General features: G+C 34.0%; 1 protein-coding gene across 2 annotated transcripts in view; it reads left to right on the top strand.

Annotated features, from left to right (window-relative positions):
* LOC126888070 (CKLF-like MARVEL transmembrane domain-containing protein 8) overlaps positions 1-13,233 on the top strand; it is a 158,826-nt gene that overhangs the window by 43,987 nt on the left and 101,606 nt on the right. The gene's annotated exons all lie outside the window — the stretch shown is intronic.

Genomic DNA, 13,233 nt, shown 5'->3' with positions numbered 1-13,233 from the left:
TAAATATCATTTTTGTTCACGACCTTTTTCAAATAAACATATTTTTCAAAAATGAATAACCATTTTCAATTTTCGTTGCAACACGAAACTACAGCCGCATCATTATTCCAGTTCAATCAGAGAGTGCAGCAAGCACCTCTACCGGTTTCGAAACTTATTAGTATCTCATCAGGAGGCATATATGCTGCTCCCTCTGACCCAACTAGGACAAACCCCGGCGTGCAGTCACGGATTGCAACAAACGAAATGGCAGGGATGCCCTAGCGGCAACTGCTAGCAAAAAACTAAGTTTTCAACCTAATAGCACATAAAACAACACCCAAAAATGTTATTCTACATCCTACCAGACTGAAAACAATGGGAACCTTCTCTGGTAAAACCTCCGAGATTTCTACAATTTGCAAGACATAACGAATGCTGAGACTAAGGAAGATAAGGGAATTTTACAATTTATAATTCACGTCCCATCTGCTCAGCGCGGTAAAGTTCCAACGAAAATGGTTCCCTTCGTACCCCAATCGGGATCATCCATAAACTACGTCGTAAAAATTTTGGACTTTTTAGTACCCTCCCCCCCTTCCGTCGTAAATCGTCGTTTACAGTTGACCCGCCCCCTCATAACGACGTCGCAATTGCAACTCATGACCCCCTCTTTTAGTGATTTTTTTTTAATTCCATGTTATTTCTGGATTTTTTAAGGTTAGCTATCAAAATTACGAATTGTATCCGACAATTTACGAATGTATCCAAATTATTATTACTATGTAGCTTATTAATATCCGCGTATTTTTTTCTCCCAATTCACTGTACAACTAATTATAACAATACCTTTATTGAGACTAAAGACTGTAACGATGTGATGCCTCGGCGGGCGATGAGCTGCTGTTACCGGAGGGGACTGATGGAGTGTCCGTGTTTGCGCATTCCTTCTTCACGGCACCGCTGGGGGAAACCGAAGGAGAGGGCATCGAGAGCATATTTAAGGCGAGCTAGGAGAATGAGAAAATCAGTCATGGTTCGTGTATTGAACTTACTATGGCTCAACAGCTGATGCCTCGCGTATTGAACGAGCTTCAGCTGGCTTGGCAAAGATGCGCCGTTTGTGAGGCGGAACTGTGCCTAGGTAGACGCCACCGTAGTGACGTGGAGTCTTGCCACAATCGTTATCGCAGTAGGCGGTAGTAGCGAGGAACGAGTGACTGCATTGAAGTGAAATGCCGTCTCCAGGCTACGTTGTTTTAACGTAGCGAGATTATTATTGTATATTATATTGTTTATCGTATTATTTCAAAGTCGCTACTATGATCGGATGGCTATGATAAAGTTTAATATTGTTTTTCCTTTGCAGAAGATGGAATTATATTTTATTTTATTTGTTTTAAACTGTATATAATTACCTTTAATATATTTGCTTTATTTTTAAATTGTGTTTTACTGAGTCTGTCGTCCTTAAAACAACTACCCGTTACAAAATGGCGCCCGAGCAAAATAAAAGCTACGCAGTTTGTAACTACCCGTTACAAATTGGCAATAATTTGTAACGGGTAGTTGTTTTAAGGACGACAGACTCAGTAAAACACAATTTAAAAATAAAGCAAATATATTAAAGGTAATTATATACAGTTTTTTATATAAAGGTAATTATATACTCCATCAGTCCCCTCCGGTAACAGCAGCTCATCGCCCGCCGAGGCATCACATCGTTACACCCCCTTCTCTTTGGAAAACAAAAAAAAATGTAGCATACATTTTTTTTTGTGCCGTGTGTGCAACACGGCTTGGGCTCATCATCGGTGTGGTCTTGGTCGGTTCTTCCTTACTTCGTAAACTGGTCCTGGATGGCTGTCAAGAAGATGCTTCCCTCTGTAGATCTTGGTCGTGGTCCCCTCATATCCATTGGGACAGTGTACCAAGGCTTTTCTACAGAAATGGTCACATTCTTCCTGCTGGCTGCATCTGCGACGGTTTACCCTTAAGGCATGAAGAAGATGCTTCCCTCTGTAGATCTTGATCGTGGTCCCCTCATATCCATTGGGACAGTGTACCAAGGCTTTTCTACAGCAAATGGTCACATTCTTCCTGCTGGCTGCATCTGCGACGGTTTACCCTTAAGGCATGTACTTTCTGTCGATTTTCTTTCACAAACTGGTCTGGGATGATTGTCAAGAGGATGTTTCCTTCTGTAGATCTTGCTCGTGGTCCCCTCAAATCCATTGGGACAGCTTATCAAGGTTTTTCTACAGCAGATGGTCACATTTTTCTTGCTGGTTTCATCTTTGACGGTTCCATCAACAATGTCGTATTTTTCGGTGATTCGTAAATTGGTCTCGGATGACTGGCTAGAAGGTGCTTCCTTCTGTAGATCTTGGGCGTGATCCCCTCAACTCCATTGGGACAGTATGCCAAGGTTTTTCTACAGCGAACGGTCGCAACTCTTCCTGCTCGTTGCATCGGCGACGTTTATTTTCGGTTCCTTCTCGGTTTCGGTTCCTTAAGAATCTGAAAACAAAGAAGCTTAATCATCTTTGAACGGGTTCTATTTATTTATCCACGACGTGGACCTGGTACTGAGTCTGTGTCTTTGTATGGTTCTAATTATTGCTCGGGCGCCAAATTTGTAACGGGTAGTTCTTTCAGGACGACAGACTCAGTAAAACACAGGTTGAAAACAAAGCAAATTTATTAACTCTAAATTATAACAATATAACGCAAAATAATAATTTGATATTTTATCCCGTTCCAGCGAAGTCTTCCTCCGGATGGGCGTCTGTAACAGAAGAACCAAAATTAACAGAGGTATTCAAATATATTATATCTATCGGGGCTCGCTCAATACGCTTGCCTCCGTTGAATTACGAGTCGCACATTACCTCACTTCGGTACACCGTGCGTCTCGTCTCGAGTTGGCCTGCCTGAGTTTACGAATCACCTCACGAACGGTGCACGTCGCGATTCAGGTTGGCCGGCCTCGCTCACTTCGCTTGGCTGGTTATGGAGCCCAGAACGGTCGTTCAGGACTGCCGGATCGTCGCTTACGATGCTCTTAAATATCCCTCTGGCGGCGTTGGTTCGGAGAGGTGGAACTTAGTGGGGGCACCTGCGCGATTTGAGAGAATCGCACGGTTCCGAGTGTCGATGTTTGGACGGAGCGTCAGCCTATCATTACAAGACAATACTTTTATCGGAGGTCCTATGCTTTCTTAACTGTATCATATAAATCTTGATACTTATTTTGTTTTAATTTCAAGACCATTTCTTATATTAAGTATAAATATAATCTACTGACTAAATATTTCATTTCTATTCATTCTTGTACAATTGTTTCACATACCCGTGTTGAGCTGCCCCCCCACTTGCAAAAATTAAAAAACAAATAGCCCTGATTTATGAGCTATTTATGAGCTTTCATATTCCGCAAACTAAAAATTTTGAGCTCGTTTCACTGAGCAGGAATTTAATACTTTAGTGGGGAAAGCCCCCCCCCACTACTTAAAAATAGGAATATTGAATCGGTTTTTGCGGTAGAATTACGAGCTATTTATGAGCTCTTGAAATTATATAGTTTCGATTTTTGAGCTCATCCCCTTCACCCCCAAACAACCCTTAGTTGATTTAACTTAAGAGAAAAATGCTTAAAATATATCGTATTGCGGATAAAATTCCTATTGCTTATATACTCTAAGAATAAACTATTAAATCACGTGCATTTCGATTATTGAGCTACAACCCCTTCGCAAGAAAACCACCTTATCTTCCCACCTTCAGAGAAAGTTGTACTTAAAAATGCATTAAATTAATTATTTGAGGACTACATATCATTTAATAATTTATAAGCTCCCGAATTACGCGCATTTAGAAAAGTAAATTGCAATTTATTTTGTATAGTGCAGTCACTGAAGGTAAAAATCAACGATTACCGTCGATTTCGGCGAACCTTCATCGATTTTCACGAAAATTGGTCAGTGGTTAGAGGATACCTCAAGACACAAAGGTGACATGGTACCACCATGGGTGAAGGGGATGAGCTCAAAAATCGAAACTATATAATTTCAAGAGCTCATAAATAGCTCGTAATTCTACCGTAAAAACCGATACAATATTCCTATTTTTAAGTAGTGGGGGGGCTGACTCAGCCCCCCCCACTAAAGTATTAAATTCCTGCTCAGTGGAACGAGCTCAAAATTTTTAGTTTGCGGAATATGAAAGCTCATAAATAGCTCATAAATCAGGGCTATTTGTTTTTTAATTTTTGCAAGTGGGGGGGGGGGCAGCTCAACACGGGTGTTTCACACAGAGTATTCAGTAAATAAATGAACAGTTTAATATTTATTGCTTCCAGACGTTGTTCTTTATAGAAGCGTTTGTTTAAATACGTAGAACAATGTTTTATTGTTTGTTATTGTGTACAAAATTGCTAGCAATATTATTAAGGCCGTGAGTGATAAAAACGAAATAAGAAGTATGCCATAAAAGTAATATACCTACTAATTCTTTTTAATTCTAAAATATGGTATATTTTTTATATTCGTGAACATCAAACGACGTCGGATGTGCACTTATGGCCCCCTCCCCCCTGTCGTATACCGTCGTAATAAGCAAAGACCCCCCCCCCTTTTCAACGACGTAGTTTATGGATGTCACCAAACATGTAAATCAAAAATGAATAACCATTTTCAATTTCGTTGCAACACGAAACTACAGCCGCATCATTATTCCAGTTCAATCAGAGAATGCAGCAAGCACCTCTACCGGTTTCGAAACTTATTATTCTCTCATCAAAAGGTACGTATGCTGCTCTCTCTGACCCAACTAAGACAAGCCCCGGCGTGCAGTCACGGATTCCAACGAACGAAATGGCAGGGATGCCCTAGCGCATAAAACAACATCCAAAAATGTTATTCTACATCCTACCAGACTGAAAACAATGGTAACCTTCTCTGGTAACACCTCCTAGGCTTCGTGAAGATGGGACGCGAATTATAAATTGTAAAATTCCCTCATCTTCCTTAGTCTCAGCATCCGTTATGGCTTGCAAATTGTAGAAGCCTCGGAGGTGTTACCAGAGAAGGTTCCCATTGTTGTCAGTCTACATTTTTGGATGTTGTTTTATGTGCTATTAGATTGAAAACTTAGTTTTTTGCTAGCAGTTGCCGCTAGGGCATCCCTGCCATTTCGTTCGTTGCAATCCGTGACTGCACGCCGGGGTTTGTCCTAGTTGGGTCAGAGAAAGCAGCATTTGTGCCTCCTGATGAGAGACTAATAAATTTCGAAACAGGTAGAGGTGCTTGCTGCACTCTCTGATTGAACTGAAATAATGTTGCGGCTGTAGTTTCGTGTTGGAACAAAATTGAAAATGGTTATTCATTTTTCATTTTTGATTTAAATGTTTACGCTGATTGGAGTACGAAGGGAACTATTCTCGTTGGAACTTTACCGCGCTGAGCAGATGGGACGTGAATTATAAATTGTAAAATTCCCTCATCTTCCTTAGTCTCAGCATTCGTTATGTCTTGCAAATTGTAGAAATCTCGGAGGTTTTACCAGAGAAGGTTCCCATTGTTTTCAGTCTGGTAGGATGTAGAATAACATTTTTGGATGTTGTTTTATGTGCTATTAGATTAAAGACTTAGTCTTTTTTTTAATTTGTAATTATTTCGGTTATTGTTGAAAGGGGTAAGCGCCATTTTCTACTTTTCGAGTTACAGTAAAAAACCCTTCTCTCTTTCTTTATCCGCGTCATTTGGTGTTGAAAGGATGCAAGAGCTGATGCACTGCATGAATATAGTTTATACGGCGGAACTGCATTTAACACCAAATGACTTGCATATTGAAAGAAAAAAGGGTTTTCTACTATAACTCGAAAAGTTGAAAATGATGCTTACCCCTTTTCAACAATAATCGATTCAATTATAAAAGCTATATATTTCTACTAACCTTTTTACTACTAACCAAACTATAATTATTCAAAGTTTATTTTTAAACATCTTTATAATATAATAATTAAATTTACTATTTAGTGATATTTATATTTTATTAAAAATTTAAAATAATTCAATAAATTATTATGTTTGCTCCTAGCGTCACCTGCTAATGTATCAACCAAGCGTACGTTATTTACTTTTGACAGAACCGTTCAAACTAAATATCAACATAATAACATAATTTGTTTAAAACCTAAATAATAAATAAACACTAAAATTAACTCATTTAATTTTATTTTGTTGAAAATATAAATAATAAATAAATAATAAAATTATCCTAGAATTATTGTCCAGGACAAACTGTGTTTTCGCTTAACGTGTCTCGTCTTAGGATTTTGTAATAATAGATTAATTTCTCTTTTATATTTTTCATTTCTTCACTAGACATTTGGTTTTTTAATATTGAGATAGAATTAGTATTGTTATATAATTAAATAATCATAAAATAAAAATTTAGTCCATTAAAATGTTACATTTAGGTTGTATTTCTTAGAGGAGTCAATTTTATTTTTTTTAATGTCTAGGGGGTTCAGTAGAAGCTTAACTTCAAGTTTTTGGGGTCGCCACCCTTGTCCCCCGGCCGCCATATTGGAAAAAGGGGTGCAAAGGGCTTTCGCGCTGTATCTTCTAAACTAGCAATCCTACAGAAAATTTAATTACAAATAAAATATAGCAAATTAAATTTTATACAATTTTATATCTATTACTTTTTATCGTCAAGTGACCAACAAAAAAGTTATAAATAAAAATATGACATAATTTTTTAAGAAGTTTCCTTTTGGAGGTTATCACTTTTTTTCCGTTCATTTCACAATAAAATAACATCATAGCGATTTTGTAGAGGATTTTTCAATGAACAATTTTCGCTATAAAGTTGTTTAATTTTATTTATTATCTAGGTTTTACAGCGCTTCAATCTTGACCAGATTCTCGAATTCTCATAGGAATACAATAAAAAAAAAAATACTTTTCTATCTATACATATATGGGGTGAGGCAGATAAAGGGACTATTAGAAATATCTCGAGAACTAAAGTAAAGAAAATTATGAAAATTGGAATATAGGGGTTTTGAGGTGTGAACTATTTAATGAAAATATTTTGGTCTCTTTACTACTTCCGATTATACCGGAAGTTGATTGTAACTTCGTTTTTTTAAATGGGACACCCTATATATTTTTACGTTTTTGGATTCTCCTCGATTTCTTATTTCTTAAAGTATAAGGTTTTGTAATATTATACAAGGTAAATTAAAAGATAATTACGTTTTTTTATTAATTTCGTAGCAAAATTCGCACCCTGTAGAATTGTAGTAGTTTTACATCAAAATCCCTTTATATGTTCAAATGATTTTTAATATGGTCTACTATTGCTACCAATTATTAGTATAGCTAAATTTTGAATTTTAGTATACAGGGTGGGTCGAAACTCGGAATGTGTATTTTCTGAGTTTTCTTAAATGGTACACACTATATTTCAGTATTGTAATGAAATGGTATTTTATGGTACTTTTTAATTTCTTAAGCATTCCCTATACCCAACTGCTTTAATTTTTGCTTAATTGTTAATCGCACCAACAATCGTAACTACGTAGATATTTTGATAGTTCAACCATTATGGGCAATTTTAAGTATCAGTCTCGATTAGTATGTATTTATTTCCGAAAAATTATTTGTGATTGAATATTTTTACGGCCAACCTAATAAAATTTCAGGTATTTTATGTTGGAATTACAGTGGAACCTCGATAACTCGGATTAATCGGGACCGCGGCCGATCCGGGTTATCGAAAATTCGGGTTAGCCGGAGAATATGGTAAAAATTAATAAAATACAGTATACTTACAGATAACCTCCATTATAATTACAAAAACATGAAACACATATGCACAGTACACATCTAAATTACGTATAGTTTTATAGAGTGTAGAGTATTGTTCATTTCTTGGTAAAAACTCAGTCATACTGTAGATGTACCGACACCATATGATGCTGCAATAACTTGATTTTAAAGATTCGCCTTTATCAATTCTACCTAATGCTTCTAGTTTCTTTTCTATTGTCACTACAACATTTTTACGTTTTGTTGCCATTACGTAGACAAAAAACACGCAAACACAATCTGAAGCACGATTACAGAACGGAAGTGAACAATACGACTATACTACACACAATATGGTCACAAGGAACAATGTTGTTATTTAAGAACAGACTAAGACCATTGTTTTAAAAAAGATTTTTTTAAATAGTCTTTTAGTCTATTTTAAACAATGCTAAGACAATTTGACAAAAATAAAGGAAAAGGAATACAGACAGGTGCCTGTTCTTTCCGATAAGCTGAGACGGTCGCTCTACCGCCGTGTGTCATGAATCATTTATACTATCGTATAGTTCAAATTACACAAATACACATTATCTCTCAAATATTATTTTGCCTACACACATTTTTATTTGATAAAATTGTTAAATTGTTTATTTGTTAAAATGTTTGTCTGATGAATATCGGTCCGGGTTAGCCGGACTTCCGGGTTATCGGAGGCCGACTTATCGGGGTTCCACTGTAATGTTTGGGTTGAATCACCAATAACTCACAAATTGAAGCAGTTAGGTATAGGGATTGCTTAAGAAATTAAATGTATCCTAAAATAACATTTTATTACAATACTAAAATACAGGGTGTTCCATTTAAGAAAACTCAGAAAATACTCATTCTGAGTTTCGACCAACCCTGTATACAAAAAAGGAAAAATTTAACTATACCAATAATTCTTAACATAGTAGACTATATTAAAAATCATTTGAACATAAACAGAGTTTATTATGTCAAACTACTACTATTCTACAGGGTGTGAATTTTGCTACGAAATTAATAAAAAAACGTAATTATCTTTTAACCTACCCTGTATAATATTACAAAAACTTATATTTTAAGAAAGAAGAAATCAAGGAGAATCCAGAAATGTAAAAATATACAGGGTGTCCCATTTAAAAAAACGAAGTTACAACCAACTTCCGGTATAACCGGAAGTAGCAAAGAGACCAAAATATTTTCATTAAATAGTTCACATTTCAAAACCCTTGTATTCCGATTTTCATAATTTTCTTACCTTGAGTTCTCGAGATATTTCTAATAGGCCCTTTAGCTGCCTCACCCTGTATATTAGTCGAGCGGCAGCAATCGTTATGCCGACCACGAAAATCAAATTTAAGGTGAAAGACCAATTTTGGTCTATTTTTATGTTTTCGAGGTGGCTGACTCCGGATATGAAGTTTATTTTTATCTAGATTTGGTGGAACATGTTAAAAAATTTAATTTTATACAAAAATGCCGAAAATCAATTTTCATGATTTTTTAAATTTACCTCGCTGTATCTTTGGTCGCTGTAAATATTTCCTTTTAAAAATTTTACTGTTTAATCTCTGAAGTATGTAGATAACAATGTAATGGGATTTGTCCTAAATATTTAAACACATTAAAAATGGAGTTGTTAGTTTTTAAACATTTTGTCATCATATTTTGTTAGTTTCATGTTTACTTAAAAAGTTGAGTGACAGACTTTTTAGTTTATAATTTTAACCAACACAACAATAAAATATAATTCATGAAGAAGTTTTTTGGAAAATTTTAAGTCAAAATATGTACTAGGAAAAAAGTTATGTTACTTCATAAACGAGCGGCAAACCCCAAAAAACGCTTAATATCTCGAGATCCTGACCACGGTGTGGTAAATGGCTAATTTTGATCATACTTTATGATTTTGATAACAAAAATTCGTTTTTTGCTCTTCTTAAGGATTTTGCAATATGTGGTTGCGTCATTCTTCTTCTGAACCGGCAAATTTGTCCTCAAACAACTTCTTGGGCCGTTTCTATATATGCTTAGGGTTATAAGTTTTATAGTGGGGAGAAAGGTCAAAAACAGATTAATAATAGCATAGGAATGTTAAAATCATAATAAATTGTATGAATAAAAGATACATATAGATAGAAAAGTAAGCCTAACTTTTGTTTTTATTATATCCCTATGAGCATTCGAGAATCTGGTCAAGTTTGGAGCGCTGTAAAACCTATATAAATAAATAGAATTAAACAAATTTATAGTGGAAATTGTTTGCTGAAAAACCCTCTACAAAATTGCTCTAATGTTATTTTATTTTAAAATGAACTGAAAAAAGTTATAACCTCCAAAAGGAATCTTGTTAAAATTATTTTACATATTTTTGTTTATATCCTTTTTGTTGGTCACTTGACGATATAATGTAATAGAAATAAAAAAAATATGAAAAAAAATTTTTAAGAAACGCTTTTCTTTAGTTACGAGTGACTAACATTAAAAATATTATAAAAAAATCAACTAAAAAGCCAAAAATAAAAAAAATTGAAGAAATCTAACACATTCGTCAAAGAAAAGCGTGGCGCGTCTTCATCGAATAAACGGTTTTCGCCCCACGCTTTTCTTTAACGAATGTGTTATATTTCTTAAATTTTTTTTATTTTTGGCTTTTTAGTTGATTTTTTTTTATATTATTTTTAATGTTAGTCACTCGTAACTAAAGAAAAGCGTTTCTTAAAAATTTTTTTTCATATTTTTTTTATTTTTTACTTTTTAGTCTTACACTTTTCAAACATTAAAATATATCGTCATGTTTATTAAAATATGCATAAAATATATGATCTACAAACATGAAAAGTATGTTTATTGTTTATTAATGAAGCGTAACGTAAACATTTAACGTAAAAAGTCAAATTATATATAGTTCATATATTTAGCTACAATCTGTAAAAGTTTCAAGTTTCTTCATTGTAAAAAACAAAAGAATTTAAGCATTTTCCGTTAAAATCGTTTTTTATTTAAACAATTAATAAACATAAATTTTTTTTTATTAATTATTCTTGTATTGTTCTCGCGAATGCATATGTCTGCAAATGTTTAGTCATTTACATTGAAGAAAAGGCAGTGAAATTTCCGTCCAAAGATTTGACCCAAACGATTGAACTAAAGAAAAGCGTTTAATTAATTAATACGCCAAAACGAATTCTAATGTTAATTGTAGCACAAAACGTCTCTACCGGTGGTTTTTATAAGACTACGATAAAAACTTGAATTTTTTTAATTCGAGTTTTGGTTGAAATTTTGTTTCGTATCGTATTGAATTTTGACACAAATAAGCGCCGATTTTTATATAAACAAAAAACAATATATGAGCGTTCAAAATTTGAAACTTTATTGTTTATTTATGAAGCATAACGTAAACAATTAACGTAAAAAGTGAAATTATGTATAGTTCATATCATTAGCTACAATCCGTAGAAGTTTTAAGTTTCTACATTGTAAAAAGCAAGAGAATTTAAGAATTTTCCATTAAAATCGTTTTTTTATTTAAACAATTAATAAACAGAATAAAAAATGTTTATTGACTATTCGTGTATTGTTCTCATGAATGCAAATGTCTGCAAATTTTCATTCATTTGCATTGAAGAAAAGGCAGTCAAATTAACGTCTAAAGATTTGACGCAAACTATTGAACTAAATAAAAGCGTTTAATAAAATTGTAGAAAATTTAATTTGCTACATTTTATGTTTAATTAGATTTTCCGTAGGGTTATTAGTTTACGAGATATAGCGCGAAAGCCCTTTGCACACCATTTCCAAAATGGCGGCCGGGGGACAAGGGTGGAGACCCCAAAAACTTGAACTTAAGCTTCTACTGATCCCCCCTACACATTAAAGAAATAAAATTGACTCCTCTAACAAATACAAGGTACGGCATAAAAAATGTAACATTTTAATGGAGTAATTCCATTTTTATTCAGTTGCAATGCGAAGGCAAAACCGTCTTATTTTTCACTTAGAACAGGGAGCGCAAATCAGCACTCTGAATCGACAATTTTCGACTCTTTTTTAGTTATCATCGGAGAGGCGTAGGCTTGCTGCTCTCTGCTCGAAGTGACAAAACCACGAAAGTTTATCCCTGCATTGCAACTGACGTTATTAGAGTAGGTGACTAGCGTCATCTGGCCATTGAAAGGCAAAGTTTTCAACATAATATAAACATTAATAATATTGAAAAATATTAAAAATATTACTAAAAGATTTTTAATTGAAAACTTATTGATCCATTTCCCTGGTAACACTTCCCTTGCAAGCCATCTAAAAATCTTTTAGTAATATTTTTAATATTTTTCAATATTATTAATGTTTATATTAGGTTGAAAACTTTGCCATCCAATTATATAATCATTTTGTTATAAAACGAAACAAGAGCCGTCTTATATTTTAGTTTACTCAGAGAGCATCAAAGCAAACTAACCGATTTCAAACCATATTAGATTATCATCAGAGAGCGCATATTTGATTATCTCTGAATACATATTCGGGTTGCCAGTATCGATTCACAACGAAATAACATGGTGTGGGTGTCGTAGCGAGATCTGCTAAAAGCACGGGAAAGTTTTGCTTTAATAAAATAATTAAATAATATTAAAAACAAAACTTTATTGGGACCAATTTTCTGGTAACAAAATTTGCAAACCAACGAATTACTGTAACAAAGAAGGCCGAGAGAGATCTAAGAGCATCTCAGTTCTCGCCTGTCTCTCAGCCTTCTTTAATCCAGTAATCTGTTCGTTTTCAAATTTTAGAAACCACGAAGGTGTTACCAGAAAGGTGGTACGAATAAGGTTTTGTTTTTAATATTATTTTTCTACAACCGTGTTAAAAATGCAATTTTTAGCACTCCATACGTGCGTTAAAAATGTTACTTTAAGGCACTAGTGCTTTAATAGTATATTGTGCAACAAGTGCAGAAAGGTACTAATTTCTCACGAGTTTGAAAAGTTGCGGTACGAGCGCAAGCGAGTGCCGCAATTCAAACGAGTGAGAAATTTCTACAAGCACAGTTTTTCCTAAAAATAAAAATCACAATTTCCAAACGACGATTAATTATAATAGGTACCTATGTGATAAATTTTAAACTGTATTTAATTAATACCTACTAATCAATTTAAATTCCTTATACCTAAATAAATTGCACAGAAATCAGTTAAAAAATTAATGCACTGCCTTAATTTGTTTAAATTTAAACAATTATTACACATTATTGACATTATATTTATGCAGTCACGCATTTACACAAAACCTACTTCATTTGACGTCTCTTGCACAGGTTGCTAAATCCTTATTGGTTATTTGATAATTATAAAATGTTTAATAAGAATAAAATTGTAAAATAAAACAGTTGTAACATCCATAATTT

Source organism: Diabrotica virgifera, chromosome 7, assembly GCF_917563875.1.
Source record: "Diabrotica virgifera virgifera chromosome 7, PGI_DIABVI_V3a".
NCBI lineage: Eukaryota > Metazoa > Arthropoda > Insecta > Coleoptera > Chrysomelidae > Diabrotica > Diabrotica virgifera.
The sequence above is the reverse complement of the archived record's forward strand: the minus strand, read 5'-3'. Positions and strand labels throughout refer to the sequence as shown.